Source organism: Clinocottus analis, unplaced genomic scaffold, assembly GCF_023055335.1.
Source record: "Clinocottus analis isolate CAN_PGR_092001 unplaced genomic scaffold, fCliAna1.0.p SCAF_4, whole genome shotgun sequence".
Lineage (NCBI taxonomy): Eukaryota > Metazoa > Chordata > Actinopteri > Perciformes > Cottidae > Clinocottus > Clinocottus analis.
This window is the reverse complement of record NW_027176153.1, coordinates 10581798-10588187: the sequence shown is the minus strand read 5'-3', so window position 1 is coordinate 10588187 and position 6390 is coordinate 10581798.

The following is a 6390-nucleotide window of genomic DNA, read 5'->3' as shown; positions in this document are numbered from 1 at the left end:
ATTCAATGCCTCAACAGGGAACTATATAAAGAATATTCAATTTGTTTATTTTTGTTTTCATCTTCTTTAAGTCTAAGGCTATTGTGGACAATTGTGAAACTGTAAATATTATAAATATTTAAAGACTGAAGCAATGTGGTGAGACCAAGTGAATTTTTTTGCAAGACTGATCATCAAATTTTTTTTCTCTATTTTTTTTCCTTTGGGCTGGGGTAAGAAGGGGAATGGTAGGAAGGATCTGTCCATGATCCAGTAGGGATATTCAAGAAAAAATATTTTTAAAAATTGATTCTGTGCCAAAATGTCTTTTGCAAACGCTCTCCACACGCAATGTATCTAAAACAAAAATTGATCAGAACCTATTTTCATATGTGACTTTGTATTTTGCCTCTCAGAGGGCAGACTTGATTCCTTTTTTTTGGTATTGTTCATCAACCCAACTCTGTTACTACAGTGCTTTTACATTATGAAATTGTATCCTCATTTTGAAGGAACCATTGTATTGAAGGGGTTGCATTTCTGTTAGTATTCCTGTTCTCCTTCTCCCTGATGTGGTCCTCTACTGCCCCCTCCTGTCTGAAAACCATTCTCTCACATATTAAGGACTGCATCCTGAGGTCATATAAGCCATGAATGACTTCATAACAGATGTGCTATAGCATGCTTTATTTTCAAATCTTAAAGGGTAAACAGAAATCATAAGTAAAGAATGTGACTTAAACTTGACATCATGCCGCTATTGGATGTGTTAATCATCTGTCTCCATCCCTTTCCTTAACTCTGTTGAGCCAAGCTGTAAATACTAATATCCTTATCTGTGCTCTTGTGTATTTTTCCCCTTCATAATTGTCTGTCTTCAGGGTCCTTATGTTTGTTTTGGGCAACAAAACAAAGCAGTCTGAAAGAGATGGAAGTTGAGGTGTGTGAAACCGATGCTGAAAGTAAAACCATGCTCGTCAGTTTTTGTGTAAATATTTATATGACTGCAAGCTGAGTACTCTCATGGTTATGTTGAAGGCACTTATAATTTTTGATAAACAAATGAGAAGAAAAAAAAAAACTTAAAACGGTGATTAGTATGAAAACTGTCTTTTGATCAATCTTCATTTTGAGTGTATTTTGCTGTTCCTCCATGAGGACATTTTAGACTGTAAAATAAATGGTTGTTTAACTTACTTATGAGGATCATAAAATGGTCTGCCACTCTTTGTTTGTGTTTTTGTGACTTGCCTTTTAGAAACTGAAGTTATTTCAACACTCTGACTGGTAAAGAAAGATGTATTCAAAATCTTGACTGGTTTAAAAAACAGAAGACTTGCATCGTTGTAATCAAACATCTGCACACTAATCAGTTAATTGTCTGAAAGACTCACGTTTGGCAACAGTTTAAATTGTATAAATACTCAAAATATCATTGCATATCAGAATTAGTGCTGCAGTCCATTTAACAGTCAGAAGAGGTCAGTATTTGCCCTTAATACATTTTTTTTTTTGCAGCAAGCAGGACATTGATTTAATTCTGATCCGATCCAGAGGGAATTGTAGAGGTTTTTTTTTGACTAAATGTGCCTGTCTTGGTCAAGAAATATTCTACTTTAAGTATTAGGATGTATGGGTCTGCTTGTCTCACTACGTAGTCAATTCTTTACTCTTACATCAAATTATGATTGATTTGACATTAAAAAATCACTAGAGAAAACATGTGTGCAGAAAGGAAAATATTACGAGCACTTAGGATTATCTAATTCAAGCGCTGTCAAAAAATTATTAAATGCCAAAACTTGAATGTCAATGACAAAAAATCAAAATGTTCTTGCCATTCACCATATCTAGTGGTATTTAAATGGCTATGCAGCAAGACAAATGAGCACCACGGCTGTCAGAGCCAGTTATGAGCTCAACCCTGAGGGCAAACAGCTCCATGGGTTCGGAAATTTTAAAACCATGGCTTGAACGTTAGGGTTTCCGGCTGCACCAGTCAAATTCAAGAGTTCACTGGCTGACAGATTCCCCAGCGGGGAGGCCTTTGGGGATTTAGTGGTGATTGGACTTCTATTTGGAAACATTTGGTGGTCAAGGCTGCGTGATCTTTCCCTATTTGTATTCCTGAGAGTGCAATTCATCTCAATCAAGAGCAGGCAGCCCGTGAGAGACACTAACTTATTGTATTTAGTTTGAAGTAAACCTCCCAATATTAGTTATCAAAAGATATGCAGCAAAAAAACCCTGCATGACATGGACTATGGACCATTAGTTTCCGTCTTCAAGGCTGATCCAGTTGCTCAGGACTTCCCATAAAAAAAGGATGACACAGGAAAACCAGCTGCAAAAGCACAAGATGATTGAGCAACCAAAGGAGGGTAAAGAGGGCCTTAACCGTGCTTCGCTCATTTTCTCTCTCCTGTCATTATGCCTATAGAAAGAAAGGAGTGTGACCACGCAGAAGAGGTGAGGCACAAGTGATTTATAGTGCCCCGGCAGGCCAAGACTTGGAATTTTAATTGACGCCCTGTGTGCAGCGTGAGAAGAAGCAGATCAGATTTTGACAGTGAAAAGGCAAAGGACAAGGAAGACTTGTGAAATTCAAGAGGATTTCCTGTGCACTGTTCTCCCTCCTTCTCCAGCTTCATAGTTCTTCTAAGATTACAGGCTCTGCCTTTGATCGATGAAGCGCAGTCGAGGGGGAGTCCTGGGCCGCTGTCCTGAAAGTAGATTCATATTTCTGAGACATTAAATTCTTTGCCACAAGACAACATTTTAAAAGCCCAATTTGAGCTAGAAAATGTAAAGAATGTGGACAATTCAGAGGTTGGTTTTTCAGACTGTGATACGTACTTGTTTTCTTGTTTGTGTCCTTCTGGCATTGAGCTGCAGGCATTCCATGCTGGTGTTTGGACAATACGTCCTTACATGTGAGCAAAGCATAAACCTGGTAAGAGGGATACTTTGATTAAAAATACTATTCTTACTTTGATTTATGCTGTTGCATATGTCAGAGTGTTGGAATGAAGTGATCCATGCTGCATCGACATGGTCATGACGAGTCTTTGTAGACAAGCTCACGCCTGCTTTTGTTGAGGCATTTAACAGTTATCAAACTGTTAATAAGGACGCTTACAGAAAGAGCTGCAGAGTTACACAATGGAAGAAGTTCAAAGGGTTTTAAATTAACTTCTGCTCAGCAGATGGTTGCCATGCTGCTTTTCATGCCAGAAACCTATGCCAGCCTTATTCTTCATAACCAGATGCACCAGTAATATCATCCTTTTAGAAAGTCCCAAGGTGCTTCAGCAGCCATTTTTTTACTGCAGACTTGTGGGCTTGAAGTGTGATGCATGACACGTGGTTGCTTTGATAGAGCAGTGTTGTGATTTGTTCCAGGTATTAGCCATTTCGAAGCTTTTTGTATTTGTGTGGACTCTTATGTGGATACTGACTCCCTCTTGTGATACTAAATGTTGTGCTTCTTTCAGCCGATAATGCAGCATTTATGCAACATGATTTACTTCTCGTGTTGCATATTATCACGACCAGTGGTGTACTTATGTCATATTTTTGGATATCTGTACTTTACTTTACTATTTATATTTCTGGTGACTTTTACTTGACAAAGAAAACTGAAACCTTCTTTACTTGCTACAAAATCAAATCTATCTTTCTATCCGTCAACGGCTCCCGGGGATATATGTCACTCTTGCCTGTCTTCAAAACTTGAGAGCCCTGTACATGACTCTAGGATGACTGATTTCACACGATAGGATTGACAGAAGCCGCAAGAGTGCAGCATTACGATTTGAACCAGTTTGTAGTTGGAGTGTGTGTAGCAAGTGGGGCGAGCTAAAGTTGTTCTGCTTACAAAATGTCTTTCTCTCACTGTTTCAGAGAAAGCTCCTGTTCTTAAGTAAAGTAAATATCAAATACTTTAATACCCTTCCTCAAATGGTATTCTAATAGGTGACTTTCACTTTTACTGGAGTAATTTTCCAGTAAGGTTTCTTTACTTTTACACCACTGATCACTACTAGAATGGTCTATTTTACTTCTATAGACCAGAATATTAATACCCAATGCTATATTCATGCTAGCAGCCGTTCCATTCCACTACCTTGTTTGATTCTGGGAAGTCTCTCATTCAAGGTTTCTGCCATCATTTGTGTGAAAGGGATTTACTTTTCATATTTTAACAATAATATATCTGCCACAGCACTTGCTATTAGAATTTGAACCCTTTGTGATTTTAGTAAAGTTTAACCACAATTACATTGTTAACACTCCAAACACTACAGTTCCCATGAACAATTTGCAATGCATTGGTCTGCCATTCTAATTTCAGCTCTATTTTGTCTATTTAGTTTTCACTATTTGGCCTTCTATAGCTTGCCACAGGGCTAGCCTCAGTCTGGGAAGCTGGAGGCATTAAACCCACAACCATCGTGGGCTTGTGGGAAATAATTATTTTTTCAGTTATTGCAAAATGTGTTGTGTGTTAAAATCTTGGACCATAACCCAGACATTCTGGGTAGCTCGATATAGCATACTGTATACTGAAGCTTTTAGCATGGATCTTCCATGAAAAAGCTTTTTATTTTTTGGGGTCAGGGAGATGCTTTTGATGGTGGTCCCTCGTGACTTATTGGGCAGCGATACAGACCAAACTCCAAAGATGTCCTCTTCCCAAAGAAAGGACCCGTGAGATGTCATGTCCACTGGTGTCAGCAGTCCCAAAGACAGCCCGAGTACAGATGTCACTTTCAAATGAAACAACCACTAACACAAAATATGATAAGGTACTGTAATACAGAATGTGGTATTTATTGTGATAACATGACTCTTTGCTCATGAAAATTATCAGAGTATGTTTAAGAGATAACAATTGCCTGGAGTCTGAGTGTAAATGCTTTCAGCCGAGAGCATAAACTGAACATAAACTGTGGAGGAAAAAAATAGGAATGAGTTAGATAACATGCCCTTTTAGAGTTAGACTGGAGCATTGCAATCAGGGAAAACAAAGAGGCAAAGTTCATGGAGACAAATACAAACAGACTCTATCAAGTAATTTTGGAAATTCTTACAAGGCTTTCCCAGTAACATTCCCATTGATTTAGGAATCTGTTAACACTCCTTAGAGCACAACATTCGATTCATCTTGTGACCCTGTAAATAAGTCGTCGTGCAAACAATACAAGACATAGCTGACTTATAAAGTAAAGTCCACGTAAAGGGAGAATGCTTCTCAAGGCTAAATATGAAAGGTCAGCGTCAGGCAAACACCACTGAATGAAACGCAATGATCTGTTAGATCAAGTGACTGATGGGGTCACAGTACACGCTAGGCGTGGACAGGCAATGCTGCAGCTATAGGGCCTCACCATGGTGATCAGGACAATTAAACACAACACCTTTCAATGAAATCATGGCTTTGTTTCCTCTTTGCGATCTTATATCTGCGATGTAATGCTTGAGCTTTCATGCTCTGGTTCTCACATCCTTCATTTGGTGTCTTTGTTTTGCGTTAGACAGATATCATATGTAAATGTAACTGCATTTTGATGCATGTAAATACATTATTTACTTGAAACTATTTAAATAGTTTCAAGTATGCTAAAATACAAAGGGCTTGTTTCGGTCTCTTGTAGACTCGAGTCCCCACGGCTGAAACACAAAACTTGGCACACATAATTATAAGAAGTATGCTAGGTTACAAGTTGATAGATGTTTAAATGGAAATTATGTTGGGGTTTTTCCATTGACTTTCATTTTCTCCTCCAGTCTGTTTAAAACTTGACTGATTGTCTGAATTCACGTGTTTCTTGTCCCAACAATGTACTTCTTTTGAGCACTACCCCTCCAATTAAAGTTGCCTTCTCTTATACTCAAACAGAAGTTATGTTTACATTTAGTGTTATTCAGCAAACACATTTTACGTATTATTGAGGTCTAAAAAAAATAATTTGCGAAGACGATTTTTAAAAAATGTTAAAAAGTTTCACGTTCATTTTTTATAAGTGCAAATAAAAAATAAATGTGCATGAAGCCTTCACAGGACCCAAATGCATCAGCACAGACTGTGATGCATTTCAAAATAAAAACAAGCACACATATACAGTAGAGATGAATTATGTTAAATCAGCATTTTTCAGTATGAGCACTATGGTCCATTTAGTGCAGTGGGACTTTGGACGTTTCTTTTTCCATTCCCTCTTTCCGGCAGGGTTTGGGTCATGATCTGGCTCCGGGGAGATGTGAAGTTGATTTGCGGTTCTCTCACTTTTTAAGGATAATAAAAGGCTGACTTGTTAGTTCCCTCCATCTATTCTGGATTCAACCACTCTCTGCCTCCAGAACCCAATATGTCAGTCAGTGTGAATTAAGTGTGAGAGACTTCTCATT